Consider the following 19,544-nt stretch of genomic DNA (forward strand, 5'->3'; position numbering starts at 1 on the left):
AGCAGCTAAGCACACACAGCACAGCATAGATAAACAACCTCAGATATGCAGATGATACCGCTCTAATGACAAAAAGCAAAGAGGAACTGAAGAGCCTCTTGATGAAGGTAGAAGAAGAGAGTGAAAAAGCTGGCTTAAAACTCAACACTCAGAAAACTAAGATCATGGCATCTGGTCCCTTCACTTCATGGTATATAGATGGGGAAAATGTGGAAATGGTAACAGATTTTATTTTCTTGGGTTCCAAAGTCACTGTGGATGCTGATTGCAGTCACAAAATTAGAAAACACTTGCTCCTTGGAGGAAAAGCCTTGACAAACCTAGACAGTGTATTAAAAAGTGGAGACATCGTTTTGCCCACAAAGGTCCCTATAATCAAAGCTATGATTTTTCCAGTAGTCATGAATGGATATGAGAGTTGGACTATAAAGAACACTGAGCACCAAAAAACTGATGCTTTTGAATTGTGGTGCTGGAGAAGATTCTTGAGAGTCCCTTGGATTGCAAAGAGATCTAACCAATCCATCCTAAAGGAAATCAACCCTGAATATTCATTGGAAGGACTGATGCTGAAGCTGAAGCTCCAATACTTTGGCCACCTGATGGAAGGAGCCGACTTATTAGAAAGGACCATAATGTTGGTAAAGATTAAGGGCAAAAGGAGAAGGGAGCTACAGAGAATGAGATGGTTGGATGGCATCACCAAATCAATGGACATGAGTCTGAGCAAATTCCAGGAGACAGTGAAGGACAGGGAAGCCTGAAGTGCTGCAGTTCATTGGGTAACAAAGAGTCAGACATGACTGCAACTGAACAACAACAACACAGATGAACCTTATAAACATACAAGAAGGTAGACATAAAAACTTGCATATTATATGATTTCATTTCTATGAAATGCCCAGAATTGGCAAATCTATAGATACAGAAAGTAAATTTAGTGATTGCCAAAGACTAGAGAAAGAAGTGAATGGGAAACTGTTAATGGGTACTGAATGTTTTGAGGTGATGAAAATGTTCTATAATCAGATAGTGGTGATAATAACCATGTGAATAGACTTAAAAACATTTAATTGTACCCTTAATTTTTTAATTTTCTTCCTAGTTTTATTGAGATATAGCTGACAGATAGCACTGTTTAAGTTATACAGTATACTGATTTGGCTTACATACACCATGAAATGCCAACCACAAGAAGTTTAGTGAATGTTCACCATCTTATATAGGTACAAAATAAAATAAAAAAATTTTTCCCTTGTGATGACAAGCTTCAGGATCAACACTCTCAACAAGTTTCATATATAACAAAAAGTAGTGTTATTTTATGTTTATCATATTGTAATTGTATACTTTAAAGGGATGAATTTTATGTTACATGAACAATATCTCAGAATATCTTCTTCTGTATATTCTTGCCATCTCTTCTTAATCTCTTCTTTTTCTGATAGGTCCTTACCATTTCTTTTATCATGCCCATTTTGCATGAAATGTACCCTTGGTGCTCCAATTTTCTTGAAGAGATCTCTAGTCTTTCCCATTCTATTGTTTTTCTCTCTTTCTTTGCTCATTTAAGAAGGCCTTCTTATCTCTCCTTGCTATTCTCTGCAACTCTGCATTCAGTTCAGTATATCTTTCCCTTTCTCCCTTGCCTTTCACTTCTCTTCTTTGCTCAGCTATTTGTAAAGCCTCATCAGACAACAACATTGCCTTCTTGCATTTCTTTTTCTTTGGTACGGGTTTGGTCACTGCTTCCTGTACAATGTTAGGAACCTCTGTCCTTAGTTCTTCAGGCACTCTGTCTACCAGATCTAATCTCTTGAATCTATTTGTCACTTCCACTGTATAATCATAAGGTGTTTGATTTGGTCATATCTGAATGGCCTAGTGGTTTTCCCTACCTTTTTCAATTTAAGCCTGAATTTTGCAATAGGAGTGGATGATCTGAGCCACAGTCAGCTCCAGGTCTTGTTTTCACTGACTATCTACAGTTTCTCCATCTTTGGCTGCAAAAAACCATAATCAATCTGATGTTGATATTGACTGATTTTGGTGATATCCATGTGTAGAGTTGTCTCTTGTGTTATTGAAAAAGGGTATCTGCTGTTACCAGTGTGTTCTTTTGACAAAACTCAGCCTTTGAACTGCTTTATTTTGTACTCCAAGCCCAAACTTGCCTGTTATTCCAGGTATCTCTTGACTTCCTACTTTTGCATTCCAAACCCCCATGGTGAAAAAGACATCTAGGTCTTCATAGAACCATTCAACTTCAGCTTCTTTGGCATTAGTGGTTGGGCATAGATTTGGATTACTCTGATATTGAATGGTTTGCCTTGGAGATGAACCGAGACCATTCTGTTGTTTTTGAGATTCACCCAAGTACTGCATTTCAGACTCCTTTGTTAACTGTGAGGGCTGCTCCATTTCTTCTAAGGAGTTCTTGCCGACAGTGGTAGATATAATGGTCATCTGAATTGAATTTGCCCATTCCCATACATTTTATTTCACTGATTCCTAAGATGTCAATGTTCATTCTTGCCATCTCCTGTTTGACCATGTCCAATTTACCTTTATTCGTGGACATAATAATCCAGGTGCCTACACAATATTGTTCTGGATTTTACTTTCACCACCAGACACATCCACAACTGAGTGTGGTTTCCCCTTGGCCCAGCTGCTTCTTTCTTTCTGGATCTATTAATAATTTCCCTCCTCTCTTCCCCAATAACGTATTGGACACCTTCCAACCTGAGGGGGCTCATCTTCTGCTGTCATATCTTTTTGCCTTTTCATATTGCCCATGGAGTTCTTCAGCCAAAAATACTGGAGTGGGTTGCAATTTCCTCCTTCAGTGGGCCACGTTTTGTCAGAACTCTCCACTTTGACCTGTCTATTTTGGGTGGCCCTGATCTGCATTGGTCATAGCTTTATTGAGTTACACAAGCCCCTTCGCCACAAGGCTATGATCCATGAAAGGAGAGGAGGGGGATCAAATTACACGATCTTAATCATTTGCTTTAAAATATTTCAGCAAAGAATAAACAGAGAAAGATACACAAATGTGGCAAAATCTTGATAACTGTTGAATCTATGGGGTGGGCATATGGCCATATTGTACTCTCTACTTTTGTATATATTTAAATTTCTTATAATAAATACTTTTAAAAACACCACTGTGAAAAACAGTATTTTTAAGAGCAAGAGAATGAGGAAGAAGAAAGCCACTCCCCTCCCACTAGACTATATGCAAATTAATTTTGTCTAATTTTTGAAGAATATTTAAGGGTATTGGAAAATGCTTATCCTATGTCAGGGATTGGCAAATACTTTCTCTAAAGGGCTTGATAGTAAATATTTTAGACTTTGCAGGATTATAGTCTCTGCTTTAACTACTCAGTTCTACTATTGTGCTAGAAAAACAGCCATAGACAATACATGCAGCTGTGTTCTAATCAAACTTCATTATGAACACTGAATTTGAATTGATATAATTTTCAAGTGTCACAAAATGTGCATTTGATTTTTTTCAACAATTTAAAAATGTAAAACCATTCTTAGCCTGTAGGCCAAACAAAAACATGCTATGAGCTAGACTTGGCCCCCAGGCCATATTTTGCTACCCACTTCTGTACTATCTGAAAACCCTTACCTTATTAAATATACAATGCAAAAGTGTATACATAACTTCTCTCCATCAAAAAATAGTAGGAGAGGTTAAACCAAAATGTGAATAGTGACTATGTTTAGGTGATAGGGTTATAGGTGATTTTTATATTCTTTAATTCTTCAGCATCTTTCAAATTTTTACATTAAATACATATTTCTGATAAATAATGTTTTTAAAACAGTAATTTCACTGACTGCAATAAGAGAGACAGGAAGATATAACATGGAGATTAAGCTCCTGCCCATCTGTCCTGAATATCTTCTGGAGTCCAAATCGAATTTAAAAAAGTTCTGAAGATTTCCTTCCTGTTCTGGGATTCGGCCGCCTCACACAATCAAATGCCTGTAACATAATTCCCTTCAATTTTGAAAGCAATCCTCTCTCGCTTCACTATGAAAGTAAATTTCGGAAATTAAGTCTTGTAGGCTGAGGGGCCTCCTCCCCTTATTTGGGCAAATGTGATTAGCCATCACATCTGGTGTTCAGGAAACCAGGCAGTCTTGCTACTCCAAACCAGCCTGGAAATGTGAAACACAGTAGAAAAAAATACCCCACTAAAGGCCACAAGGGGGCAGAGAACTTGCAACCCAAAGAAAAAGCAGGCTTGGCCCCAGAAAAAACATACTCTTTTGTAAATTGCCCCAATTATCTAAATCCCTTTCAGAAACCAAATTAAGAATACAATAAAGACTTCGATTTGTTCACATGAAATGGTAATTTACAAAATTGAGTGTGCCTTTAACTAGCGTCTTTCAAAAAGGCCAAGGCAAGTTGTGCTTCTTTTTCCCTCATGATCCAAGGTAAAGGTTCTGGAAAACTTACACATTTTCCTCCCCAAACAAGATTTGTTCTAGCTCACAAGCAACCATCGCTTTACAAAGATAATCTTTTTCATTTTTCATATGCAACAAAAATCAACTAAGTCAAATTTAGAGGAGGGGGGATGTCCCAGTTTTACAAGTTCCTCAATAAGAAAAAAATCTAATAATCAAATGAAATAGAGATATAGACAAAGGAACCATAATGAAATCTGTTTAACCATATAAGTTACTCTAATAAATTATCCTAGTATTGTTTGCAAAGTGTGATATTGAGATTTACAATAAGATTTATATATTTGGCCTTGGTCTCCTGTTTTGGGCACAAGAGTTCTAAACACTTAGATTTTCTTCAAGAGAGTGGTTAAGGTGTTTTTGTTATGTTAATGAGTGACTTTCGGAACTGCCTGAGGATGGAGGCTAGTTACCAGTGGAGCCAACCCAGTGATGTGTGTGTGTGTGTGTGTGTGTGTGTGTGCATGCATGCGCGCACAGGTGCTCACATACTAAGTTGCTTCAGTTGTGTCCAACTCTTCGCTACCCCATAGACTGTAGCCCGCCAGGATCCTTTATCCATGGGATTTTCCAGACAAGAATACTGCAGTGGGTTGCCATGTGCTCCTCCAGGGGATCTTCCTGACCCAGGGATTAAACCCAGGGATTAGAGGGTTGGAATTTTCAGTCTCACCCACTCAAAGAGGAAAACTGTGTAAGATTTCTTATATTCACAAACATATTTCTTCATAAGTATGAACAAGCTTGGATCACAATACAAAAACAGAACAGTTGACCTCACCTCCACCTCCAACTGTGCCCCATTTTTGCCATACCATCACAGAAAATCTCCTTGAAAATTTCTCTACTTGCTGTCTCTAATTTCTCTTCCCCATTCTATCTCCTTTTAATTCCAAAAACATTTTAATTGTGATAAGTACACATAAGATAAAAATTACCATCTTAGCCACTTTAAGTGTACAGTTTAATAGTGTTACAGTTCACAATTCACAGCATTGTGATCCCAATCTCCAGACCTTTTTCATCCTCCTAAACTTAAACCCATACCCATGAAACAACTCCTCATTCTCCCTGCCCTCAGATCATGGCGAACCACCATTCTACTATCGTCTCTTTTTGAGTCTAACTATTCTTGATACCTCATACACATGGAATCATGCAATATCTATTTTTTTCTTGTGGGACTGGCTTATTTAACTTATCATTTCTGCAAGGTTCATCCATGTTGTAGCATATGACAGAATTTCCTTTCTTTTTAAGGCTCAATGATATTCCACTGTGTTTGAGTTTATCCCTTCAGTCATAATGAACACTTGTGTTTTAACAAGCCTTGTAGGCAATTCTGAGGCAGGCTAAATTTTAAGGACCATTACTCTAAAAGTTCCACCTGGATTTTTTTCTTGTTTCTTTTTTTACACTCTTCCCTGAAATACTCCCCTGAGTAGGACTCTGGTAATGGAAGTGTGAGGAGCCAGAACAAAGTTACCTATTTGGTGAATCATTTGTAGGTATTTGCATTTTGGGAACTATACATGTATTTTGAATAATTAAGCTAAAAAGGAAGAAGAAAGACCTCAGATTTTATTCCAAAGTCAGTGTTACCATTTTATTCATGTTATTGAATGCTTTGGGCTGCCTCCCTGTAAAAGAGACTCTAGTATAAAATTTTCTCCACAGAAGATTGTATTTCTCCAAGTTCCCTTCTTTCTAACGGGCCTCCTGTACAAAATAAATTTAAAAATTGTTTTGCAGCAATACTGATGTCAACAATAATAGCCTCTTTTATACTAAAAGGAAGTGTGTGGAGACTTGTTTAGAACTGTAATATATCTGTTGCAAAGATCCGCTTTTGAAGACATAAACTTATGATGTCTGGTGCTGCCAGAAAGATAAATGTGCATGTATGGAAAGAATAAACTTAATAATATTAGGCAAAAATGAGACTAAAACGTCTTCCAAAGAATCCTAAACATTTGCAAAAGTGTGAGTTATCCTTTGTGGTAACTCCTGCCAAACTGTGTTAAGTTGTGATTTTCTGAAAAGTTGTTTGGAAAATGTATGCTCAAGGAAATAACTTAATTGAAAGAGAAAGCATTGTAATCACAGTATGAAAAGACAGAAGACAAATGAGAATGTTTTCCATATCTAGAGGTTATGTGTAAAGAGCAGTGGTAGAAGAGAGAGACAGTAAAACTCCTCCAACAACATGATGGTAAATCCCAGGAAATTTTTCTAGTCCCTCAAGTTGAAACAAGTCAAAATACTCCAGTAAATTGGCCCTAACTCATGTGTGATATTATTAGGTGCTGAAATGAAGTAATTGGTGATGTGGCTGCCTTAGTCTGATAAAAATTAACATCCTTCTCATTCCCATCCCTTTTCTTTAGAAATGCCATTGTTTTCTTGTCTGTTATTTTTCAATTACTCTTTGCTCTTTACTTTGAGGTCTCAGCTTCCTGTTTTGTTTGTTGAGTACTAATAGTCTGCATTTACTGAGCCTTTGCTCTGGGTCAGACACTGCACTGAGGATTGCTTTCATGATTTCATTCAGTTCTCCCAATGTTCTTGTGAAGTGAGTCTTGTGAAGTGGGAGGTGATGCCCTCCTGGCAGTTGATGGACTGGACGATAGATCAGGAAACTTGCCCAAGGTCTTACTGTGGTAACTGGTATAACTACTACTAGGAAGCAAAAAGTGATCTGTCTTAATTGTGGTTAATGTTCCTAACCAAATTTTTAAAACCAAAAACAAAATGTGAGATCCCTAAACTAGAGATGAACTATCTGAGAAGTACTTACAGAGCTGAAGTCAAGTCATAAAAGGAGATTTTAATTCAATAAAGGGATCAAGTTGTTTGCAAAGAACACTGTAGTTCCCAGGAAACCACAGGAAGGCTGGGTCCTCACAGAGACAGAGAGGTAGAGGGAGGAATTTTCCTCCATGTAATCACCAGGAACTGCACAAGCCCTGAGAGCAGTGGTTCTCAAAGTGCAGTCTCTGGAACAGCTACCTCAAAGAGCTTGTTAGGAAGGAAAACTCTAAGGCTCCACTCCAGACTAGTGAATTACAAACTCTGGAGTGAGGCCGAGCAACCTGCATTTTAACAAGCCCTGCAGCTGATCTGACGTAAGCTCCAGTTTGAGAGCCACTGCTTTAGTGTTCATTTTGTCAACTACTAGGAACTCTGATCAACACAACTTATTACAAACAGGATTAGCATGTTTAAATTTTGTACCTGTCTACATGACACATTTTGGCTTCCCTTGTGGCTCAGCTGGTAAAGAATTCACTTGCAATGCAGGAGACCTGGGTTCGATCCCTGGGTTGAGAAGATCCCCTGGAGAAGGGAAAGGCTACCCACTCCAGTATTCTGGCCTGGAGAATTCCATGGAGTATATAGTCCATGGGGTCACAAAGAGTCAGACACAACTGAGCCACTTTCACTTTCACATGACACATTAATCTTAACAAATTTAAGAATGTTCATCCAATTCAACCAAGTGCTTTTCCACCAATACCTAACCTAATGCTTTGATCCCCTAGATTTAAAATAACAGTTGCAAGCTTTCAGGGACTTACTATGTGCCAGGTGCTGTTCTAAGTATCTTAAATTGATTAGCTCATTTAGTCTTCATAACAATCTGTAAGATATGTGCTATTCTTACTCTCTTTCTACCGATGAAGACACTTGGAATGAAAGAGGTTAAGTAACCTGCCCAGGTCACTGAGTAAGAGTTGAACCCAGATTACTTGAGTCCAGAGTCCCAGTTTCTAAATACTGGACTATCTTGCAGACAAAAACTTTTTCAAAGAAATCTATTTAATGGAGTATTTTAGGCAAAATAAAATTTTTCTTCTCCTAAGGAATGTGAATATTGAACAATAGTAATCCTCTTTGTCAAAACAGTCAGTCTATAAGAGGCAAATATCAGAGTCCCTCTAAATATATTATTGTGACACTCAAAGAGTCTTCAGAAACATTCATTAATTTCTTGGGAAATTTAGAAGAGATGTTACACTTAGGTGATTTTGTGCATCTACTTGTTTTAAGATTCAATGAGGCTATTTCTGAAGCAACTTTTCTTTTCTTCTATCTCCACATGATACTATTATCTTCACCGTGCAGCCATGCATTTATCACCAAGTATAACACAGAACCACACCAGAAAGCATATTGTACCAATAGATCAAACATCCACTCCATTTGTCATATTTTGGCCTAGACAATGAATATATTAATAGTAAGTAAAGAGAAAGATTTTACTGCAAGTCCAATGACTTTTTTTTAATTGAAATGTAGTTGATTTACAATGTTGTGCTAATTTCTGCTGTACAGTAAAGAGACTCAGTTATACACATATATACATTCTTTTTCATATTCTTTTCCATTACAGTTTATCCCAGGAGACTGAATATAGTTCCCTATGCAATACAGTAAGACTTTATTGTTTATCCATTCTATTTGTAATAGTTTACATCTACTAATCCCAAACTCTCAATTCATCCCTCTCCTTCCCCCACTCCTTGGCAACCACAAGTCTGTTCTCTATGTCTGTTAGTCTGTTTTTGTTTTGTAGATAGATTCAGCAAGTCCCATGACTTCTATTTGCAACATTTAATTATGTTTTTTTTTTTTTCAGTCCCCTTCTAGATAACTGGCTTACTGACTCTATAGGGATTTTAATTACTGACTTATTAGCATGTATGTAGTTAACTATGTACATAAAGTAAGAGGGTTGTGAATTCAGAACACTTGAGAAGCTTTGCACTGGCCCCTCTCTATTCTGTGGACTTTCTGAAGAGGTTTTGCCTCCTTCTAGGGTAAAAGCTGAGTGTCTTCATCACAGCTGCTTTGTAAAATAGGTCAATTCTTGAGTAACTGGGAGTAGAGGGAAAGCTGGTATAGCACGTGGGTGCCAGGAAGGATGGGCCCAGGCAACCCCAGGCAAGTCTCTCCACATTCAAGATAATGTGCTAGGATTTTGTTCTGTGCGAAAAGATGGACTGAGAATACACTTACTTAAAATTATGTCTCACTTGACAAGAGTGTTTCCTCTGCACAATCACCACCTCCACCACTGCATCTAGGACTTCTTGACACACATATAACAAAAATGATCAGCCACTTTGGAAGGAGAATGATGATAATGCAGGTCATTCATTGGGATTAGAGAGTAAAGAGGCCTCTGGAGTCACTTGTCTCATCCTGTTTCCTTTAGCCAATGCTCAGTCTTCTGTCCTACTTAAGTGGATCTGTCCCAGATCCACAGTGAGATCTTTGGAGTCTCCCTACTGCAAACAAAAGGCATGCGCTTCTTCCCACACACTGGAAACTGCCGAGTGACTTCACGTTCCAAAGCCATTCCTGCTCTTGCCCTGGTCTCACCTGGAATACAATCCAAACATATTATTGTCACATCCAAAAAATTACCCACAAATCTACCTCCAAAATCACAAACTGGGGAGCTTGCTGAAGAGTTCCAGGAAAAGGGATTTCATGGCACAACTTTAGTAGGGTAGGCTAATGAAGACCATTTTCAAATGGCAACATTTGTACTGAGACCTAAGTGAAGGACTCAGAAGTGTAGTAATCTGGAAAGAACATCCAGGAAGAAGAAACAGTAGGTTTGAAACAGAAAAGAGGTTGGCATTCTTGAGAAATGAAAGGTGGGTGTGGCTGAAACGGGACTGCTCAGTGTCTTCTGAAACCAAGTGAGGAATTTGTGCCAGAAAATCAAAGTGCTTACTACTCTTTCATCAAGGAAGCTTTGCTACTCCAAAAAAGAAAAAAGAAGAAGAGAGATAGCTGAACTACACAGTGTACTTTGTGATGTGATTGCTTCTCTTATGGCACATATTCTTTTTTTTTTGGTTTTGCAGAAATATATAATATTGAAGAATACTGAAGAAATAGATTTAAGATTACACAAATTTGATATAATTATTGTTTAGTTATTTAAAGATACTCTACTATCTTTTATTGCTAAAAAGATTGATTAAAAAACAATATTTTATAAATGTATAATCACTACTACACGTTCATTTTTCATGGCATTCCATTCTTTGTTCCTATACATATGTATCTTTAAGCAGTTTCAGTCATACATTTTTACACATACTTCTGCTTTTTCAGTTAGTACTGAACTACATGCATTTTATAAATCTATAAATAGAAATAATAAATGTCACTTTAACAACTATGTAATAGTCCTTTGGGTTTTTAACAATCGACTTAATATCTACTACCTTTCATGAGACATTTATTTCCTTTTTCCTCCCCTCTGTTATAAATAACCTGGCTATGCAAATCTAACTGCACACTGCTTTTCCTTCTTTTAGATTATATCCTTAAAACATCCACAGAAGATGAATTACTGAGAAAAAAATATCTTTAAATGTGAGTTTAAAGGACCTGCATTTGCTTGCTATGTATTGCCTTATCTCAATATATATAATATTAATATCAATAATTTGCAGCTTTATTTGCAAGGCTTTTAGTGCAAAGCAAGACAGTTGCACGTGTGCTCAGTGGCTTCAGTCATGTCCAACTCTTTGTGACTCTACAGACTGTAGCCCACCAGGCTCCTCTGTCCATGAGATTCTTTAGGCAAGAATACTGCAGTGGGTTGCCATGCCCTCCTCCAGGAGATCTTTCTGACCCGGGGGTCAAATCCAAGTCTCCTACATCTCCGGCGTTGCAGGTGAATTTGTTACTCACTGAGCCATCTGGGAAGCCCATGCAAGACAATTGGTACCCATTAAACTTTTTTCTTTAAACTCCTCAATTCTAAAAGAATTGACATCCAAAAATGAATTTATGGTGAATATTTTACTTTATTTTTTTAAACTAAAATCTATAAAGTTTATTGGATCTGGAATGTTGAGGAAGTTACGTGCGGAGCAATCACTACAACATTTCCAATTACCTAGGGACATGTTTCTAGTGGAGTTATGATTTCGGGATCTGGGTTTTAGGATACGGCATACTTGCCAAGCATTCCTGGTAGAGGATAACTGTGATAAGCAGACAAAAATGGCCCTTAAAAAATGCCCACATCCAAACTCCTGAAACCTGTGAATATGTTATGTTACATGGCAAGGAAGAATTTAGTTTGTAGATAAAATTAAGGTTGTTAATCAGCTGACTTTAATATAGGAAAATATTCTAAATTATCCTGATTTATTATGTTGTTGTTTAGTTGCTCAGTCATGTCCAACTCTTTGCAACCCTGTGGACTGTAGCCCACCAGGCTCCTCTATGCATGAGATTCCCCAGACAAGAATACTGGAGTGGGTTGCCATTTCCTTCTCCAGGAAAAATATATGCATAGTAGCGAAGCTAATGTTAGTCACTCAGTCATATCCAACTCTTTGCAACCTCATGGACTATAGCCCACCAGGCTCCTCTGTCCATGGGATTCTCCAGGCAAGAATACTGGAGTGGGTAGCCATTCCCTTCTCCAGGGGATCTTCCCCACCCAGGGATCGAACCCGGATCTGCTGCATTGCAGGCAGATTCTTACCATCTGAGCCACCAACAAAGCCTTATATGTGCATATATTTCTATAATTCAGTTAAAATAATTAAATTCCTTATTGCAAAAATTCCTGAGAAACTAGTCATTAACGTCAGAAATTTTAAGTACTCAAAAAAACAGATACAATTACCTAATAGCTATTGGGCCTTCTGGAGCCTTTCTGTAATCCTGATATTTTAAAGGCACCATCACATATACCAGTCACCAGGATTAACTCAGGTTGTGACCTCAAGTTCACTCTACTGCAAGTGAGGCAGACTTATACCTGCAGAACTGGGAAGAGTCTAATTTATGACACATGGAAATCAGGAAATCAGAGACGTTAAAGAATTTGCCTAGATGCACTCAGGGACAAGCCAACCAAACAAATTAAAAAGGGAGAAAATTTACTTAATCCCATCTAGATTTTTTTAATAGTAACTATTTAGTTTTGATGTATTAACTAAATTACAGAGCTGAACACAAATATTCAGCTTCTGTTTAGTCTTTTAAAGACATCAAGATCTTAACCATTCTTTCATTAGTAACAGTATCATGGAATTTCAAAAGGAGTCTTTTCTTTTCATGACTTCCTGGTCACCAACAGTTGTGGCAGGTCCACACAGGTAGAAGCAAGAGATGTCAATGGCCCCATGTCTGATCCGTGTTCCCCATGACTCTAAAAAGAAGACATAGTTTAAAGAGAGCCAGGCCCAAAGCCAAAATGTGATTATATTGGTTTCCCCTTCATATCAGCATTCCAGGCCCATTTTGGCTTTTATTAGCCCTGAAAAGGAATTTACTGCATTCAGCAGACAATTTTTGTAGACACCATGCTGAGCATTCAGTAACATCCTTCCCTCTGTTCTGCGTGTGACTTTGACACTAACTCCTTATTAAATTCAATATGTAAAGGGTAGAAAATATCACTTTTCCATGGAAATGTTTACTTGTGGGCTTCTGCAAAGAGCACGTTGAGTGTTGCTTGCCACCTGCCACGGTTATTGTTTCAAACTGTAAGTCACACTGTACTTTGAAGAAACTTCCCAGGAAAGACTGACCAGTGGTGTATAGCTTTAGCAGGGCTGAATGGAGTTGCTATTTGTAGACAAGGACTTTATGCCAACAATGAGACCAAGAGGCAGTATCAAACAGCAAGAGGCCCTTTAGATAGCAGCCTCTTCAACTATAGTCACAATCAAAGGCCTGGCTCCCCATGTGCTTAAAGTGGATGAACTTCTCATTTCCATTAGGCCTCTTCAGGCACATATAGGCAGTCACAAGCAAGTACGTGCACACACAAACATACACATATGCACACATACACAGCCAGAAATCTTAAAGGATAATGGTTGATAGGAAAAATTAAGGCCCATGTGCAGTCCACTGCTATCTGGCCTTCCCATCAACAGAACAGCAGGCAGGCTTTGCTAAAGAGAGGTTTCTTTCTGAACTGGTATCAAAATGAAATTTATTACAAAATATCTCTCTTGAGCATTTATTTTTTAAATCCATTTGTTGAGAAAACGGGAATTTTAAGGAAAAGGAAATAAATAGAAGGTTATTTCTATTAAAATTTAAAAAGTAAAACAAGTCTTAGATATTTTTGAGATTCATGTGTTTAATTCAGTAACATCAAGTGTTTTTATATTTAGAATCAAGATTTTTCTCTGCACTTGGAAATACTCTGATAGTTTTCATGCTAGCAAAGAAATTGACTAATGGGTAGATTGTTTTGTTTCATTCATTTTTTAATACAACTTTTAAAAAATACATTCCATTTACAGTTATTGCAAACACTGGCTATATTCCCTGTGTTGGACAGTATATCCTTGTAGCATATCTTACATCTGATAGTTTCTACCTCCCACTCAGCCACCACTATGTTGCCCCACCCCCAGCCACTGTTCTCTATATCTGTGAGTCTTCCTCCTTTTTGTTATATTCACTAGTTTATTATAATTTTTAGTTTCCACATATAAGTGATGTGTGCTGTGATTAGTCTCTCATTTGTGTCCAACTCTTTGGACCCCATGGACTGTAGCCCACCAGGCTCCTCTGTCCACGGGATCTATGGGGATTCTCCAGACAAGAATACTAGACAGGGTTGCCATGTCTTCCTCCAGGGGATCTTCTCAATCCAGGGGTCGAACCCAGATCTTCCACATTGCAGGCAGATTCTTTATCAGCTGAGCTACCCAGGGAAGCCCACATAAATGATATTATTATACTATTTGTCTTTCTCTTATTTGACTTAGCATACTACTCTCCAAGGCCATCCATTTTGTGACAAATGACAAAATTTTATTCTTTATTTTATGTCTGAGAAGTATTCCATCATATATATATATATATGTATGTATGTAATTATCCCCCCTAGAGCCATACATCCTGGAATGTGAAGTCAAGTGGGCCTTAGGAAGCATCACTACAAACAAAGCTAGTGGAGGTGATGGAATTCCAGTTGAACTATTTCAAATCCTAAAAGATGATACTGTGAAAGTGCTGCACTCAATATGCCAGCAGATTTGGAAAACTCAGCAGTGGCCACAGGACTGAAAAAGGTCAGTTTTCATTCCAATCCCAAAGAAAGGCAATGCCAAAGAATGCTGCACTCAATATGCCAGCAGATTTGGAAAACTCAGCAGTGGCCACAGGACTGAAAAAGGTCAGTTTTCATTCCAATCCCAAAGAAAGGCAATGCCAAAGAATGCTCAAACTACCACACAATTGCACTCATCTCACACGCTAGTAAAGTAAAGCTCAAAATTCTCCAAGCCAGGCTTCAACAATACGTGAACTGTGAACTTCCAGATATTTAAGCTGGTTTTAGAAAAGGCAGAGGAACCAGAGATCAAATTGCCAACAACCGCTGGATCATCGAAAAAGCAAGAGAGTTCCAGAAAAACATCTAATTCTGCTTTACTAACTATGCCAAAGCCTTTGACTATGTGGATCACAACAAACTGTGGAAAATTCTAAAAGAGATGGGAATACCAGACCACCTGACCTGCCTCTTGAGAAATCTGTATTCAGGTCAGGAAGCAACAGTTAGAACTGGACACGGAACAACAGACTCATTCCAAATCGGGAAAGGAGTACATCAAGGCTGTTTATTGCCACCCTGCTTATTTAACTTATATGCAGAGTACATCATGAGAAATGCTGGGCTGGATGAAGCACAAGCTGGAATCAAGATTGCTGGGAGAAATATCAAAAACCTCAGATATGCAGATGATACCACCCTTATGGCAGAAAGTGAAGAAGAACTAAAGAGCCTCTTGATGAAAGTGAAAGAGGAGACTGAAAAACTTGGCTTAAAGCTCAACATTCAGAAAACTAAGATCAGGGCATCTGGTCCCATCACTTCATGGCAAATAGCTGGGGAAACAGTGGCTGACTTTATTTTTTGGGGCTCCAAAATCACAGCAGATTGTGATTGCAGCCATGAAATTAAAAGACGCTGACTCCTTGGAAGCAAAGTTATGACTAATCTAGACAGAATATTAAAAAGCAGAGACATTTCTTTGCCAACAAAGGTCCGTCTAGTCAAGGCTATGGTTTTTCCAGTAGTCATGTATGAATGTGAGAGTTGGACTATAAAGAAAGCTGAGCACCAAGGAATTGATGCTTTTGAACTGTGGTGTTGGAGAAGACTCTTGAGAGTCCCTTGGACTGCAAGGAGATCCAACCAGTCTATCCTAAAGGAGATCAGTCCTGAGTGTTTATTGGAAGAACTGATGTTGAAGCTGAAACTCGAATACTTTGGCCACCTGATGCGAAAAGCTGACTCATTTGAAGAGACCCTGATGCTGGGAAAGATTGAAGGCGGGAGGAGAAGGGGATGACAGAAGATGAGATGGTTGGATTGCATCACTGACTCAATGGACATGAGTTTGGGTAAACTCTGGGAGTTGGTGATGGACAGGGAGGCCTGGCGTGCTGCAGTCCATGGGGTCGCAAAGGGTCAGACACGACTGAGCAACTGAACTGAATCTGTTTTTTGAGTTTTTAAAATGGAAGTATAATTGAGTTATAGTGTTACGTTAATTTCTGCTGTATAGCAAAGTAATTCATACACATATATACACATTCTCTTTTTATATTCTTTTCCATTATTGCTTATCACAAGAAGTTGAATATAGTTCCCTGTGCTATATAGTAGGACCTTGTTATTTATCTATTCTATATATACTAGTTTGCATCTGCTAACCCCAAACACCCACCCCGTCTTCCTCCACCCTTTCTCCCCCTTGGCAACCACATCTGTTCTCTATGTCTGTGAGTCTGTTTCTGTTTCATAAATACATTCATTTGTGTCGTATTTTAGGTTCCATATATGTGATATCACATGGTATTTGTCTTTCTCTTTTTGACTTACTTCATTTAGCTTGATAATCTCTCAGTCCATCCATGTTGCTGCAAATGGCATTATTTCATTCTTTCTTATGGCTTGGTAGTGTTCCATAGTTTATATGTACCACATCTTCTTCATACATTTATCTGTTGCTGGACACTTATGTTGTTTCCATGTCTTGGCTATTGTGAATGGTGGTGCTATGAACACAGGGGTACGTGTGTGTTTTTGAAGTATACTTTTGTCTGGATATATGCTCAGGAGAAGGATTACTAGATCATATGGTAGATATATTTTTAGTTTTTTAAGGAACCTCCATACTGTTGTGCATAATGGCTGCATCAATTTATATTCTACCAACAGTGTAGGAAGATTCCCTTTTCTCCACATCTTCACCAACATTTATTATTTGTTTTCTTTTTGATGAAAGCTATTCTGACATGAGTGAGGTAATACCTCATTGTAGGTCTGATTTGCATTTCCCTAATAATTAGTGACATGAGCATCTTCATGTGGTTATTGTCCATCTGCATTTCCTCTTTGGAAAAATGTCTGTTCAGTTCTTTTGCCTGTTTTAAAATCAAGTTGTTTGTTTTTTTTGATGTTTAGTTGTATGAGCTGTTTTCCTATGTTGGATATTAATCCCGTATCAGTCATATCATTTGTTTGGCAAAGTAAATATCAGTGATTAAACAATAAAGGAAAAGGAGGGAATGATAACATAAAATTCAGAGATGTGATTAACTTCAAAGTGAAGGAGAGGAAGGAGGGAATCATAAGTCATTTTCTATTTCTTAACCTGAGTAACAGGTTCACATAGCTTCATTATCATATGAAGTGTATATATGTGTTTTATACATTCTTGGGTTTATGATTGTGTTAATTCAGCTTTCTAAGAAGTCAGGATGATGTTAAACGTGCCAGAGATTTAAGAAGTAGATGCCTAAAAGGACCAAGATGCATCTGACACTTGGAAAGGAGAGGGAGAAAGAAGCAGGGTTGGGTAGAAAGAGCCTTGGACAGCAGCACAGTTGTAGGAAAGTTTCAGCCAGGCCAGTGAGGAGCCATGGCCACCCAGTAAGAAGTCCCCATCTTGCTGGGGCAGTGTTCTTGCCATCAGGCACTGGTTGGGATCAGCCCAGGAAGCATGACCTTGGCATGAATTTGGAGGAGCTGTCAAAAGGCAGTAGCTGGACTGTCAGTCAATTGCAATTCCCCATAACAAGAGATCTGAAAGGTGCATTTTTGTGGTCACCACAGTGATATATTTCAACATATTTTTTTAATTATAAGAAAATGAAAATTGATAAAGGATATCAAGGAAGAAAGGAAAGCTCTTTGTTATAGAAGAATGCCTTCAAATACATGTAGAAGCAATAAGATATTAGAAAAATCATCTTTTTTTAATCTCTAAAGTAATAACTGATTTTGCAAAACTTATCAATGGATGCTAAAACACAGTGCAAACAAAGTTTCACCCCACAGATTACTAACTAAATGCAAGGGGGAAATATATGTTCCCAATGTAGAGATCCGGTGGTTACCACCTTAACCAAGTGGTCAAACCTGAGGGCCAGTTCCCATGGAAAGACTTGAGCACGTACCTCACATTTACCTGGTATCCAAGAACATTTGGCTTGGAGTCCAAAAACACACGGAGGCCCACATGCCACTGTCTGAACATTAAAGCTTTGAATTAAGCTACTGGCTTTCATAAAGTATATTTTATTCTCAGACCTTGACACATACAACTTTGTAATGTTTATAAGTACAAAGCTATGATTTTTACAAAGGGAGTTTTAAATGACTGAAAGCTAGAAAAATATCAAATACAATTGAATTTAATTATTATTGTACCCATGTGAGTTTTATTTGATGCACTGTGATGTTGTAATTAAGACATACATAATTTTATTATATATATTTTGATATATTAATGTTTATTGCCTTTGTTTTGGTAAAATCAAAGTTGTTACAATCAATAATTTGACATAAATTTCGTCTTATTGATAGTAATAACCTAAAGAATTAGAAATGTAAAATGAAATTACTTATGCAAAACTTGAAATAGCTTCAAAAATGATGATGATAATGATAACAATAATAGTGGTAGCAACAGCATCAGGTCTTACTCTGACTCAGACACTGTTCAAAGTGCTTTACATATATTAACTAATTTCATCTTCACAACAACACTCTGAAGATTTTAATATTGTTCCCGTTTTACAGGCCAGAAACTGACATAAAGATTGATGAGCAATTTGCCTGAACTCCTAGAATTAATAAGCAGCAGAGCTGGGATTTGAACCCAGGCAGTAGCTAGATATGAACTGGAAATAAGCGCAGAGCAAAGGAAATACAGGTAAACATGAGGGCAATTGACTTTGTATAATGAGTTATTACACTGAAAACATGCAAAATCCAATGTGAGAGGCTGGATTCATTTTGCATACATAGAGTAAAATATTGCAGGATCGTTAAAGCAAGATGAAAAGTAATATTCAAAAAGCTAATGTCAAAGTAAAAGACCACACCACTGTGAACTCTGAAATGTTTACTTTAAAATTTTGTTGAGGGAATTCAGACTCTGTGCTTCCGGTGCGTGGGGCTGGAGTCTGATCCCTGGTCAGAGGGCTAGATCCAACATGTCGCAGCGAAAATCAAAGATACTAAGTGCTGCAACTAAGATCCTTGCACAGCCAAGTAAATAAACAAATATTTTTTAAAAACAAATAAGCAAACCAAAAACACCACTGTTGTCCAAAGAGAACAAAAAAAAAAAAAAGAAATCCAGATTGAAGAAGAGTTGGAAGAATTGAGACTCATTTGTACATGTATGTAAGAAAAATTCCCATATCATATAAAAAAAAAATTAGAGAAAGAAGTAATTCAGCAATTACTATTAGACTTGATTTTCACTCTAGTATCCTACCTTTCTTGATCTTTCCTATGCTGCTGCTGCTGCTGCTGCTAAGTTGCTTCAGTCGTGTCCAACTCTGTGCGACCCCATAGACGGCAGCCCACCAGGCTCCCCCGTCCCTGGGATTCTCCAGGCAAGAACACTGGAGTGGGTTGCCATTTGCCTCTCCAGTGCATGAAAGTGAAAAGTGAAAGTGAAGTCGCTCAGTCATGTCTGAGTCTTCACGACCCCATGGACTGTAGCCTACCAGGCTCC

At 37.9% G+C, this 19,544-nt stretch overlaps 1 long non-coding RNA gene across 1 annotated transcript in view; it reads left to right on the top strand.

Annotated features, from left to right (window-relative positions):
• Positions 1-19,158, top strand: part of LOC145523842 (uncharacterized) — a 128,485-nt gene extending 109,327 nt beyond the window's left edge. The window contains exon 3 of the long non-coding RNA XR_014066920.1: positions 18,599-19,158. This is a non-coding gene — a long non-coding RNA (uncharacterized LOC145523842). The remainder of the gene's footprint in view (positions 1-18,598) is intronic.
• The last annotated feature ends 386 nt before the right edge of the window (positions 19,159-19,544 follow it).

This window comes from Giraffa tippelskirchi, chromosome 10 (genome assembly GCF_054371585.1).
Source record: "Giraffa tippelskirchi isolate mGirTip1 chromosome 10, T2T-mGirTip1v1.2.pri, whole genome shotgun sequence".
Lineage (NCBI taxonomy): Eukaryota > Metazoa > Chordata > Mammalia > Artiodactyla > Giraffidae > Giraffa > Giraffa tippelskirchi.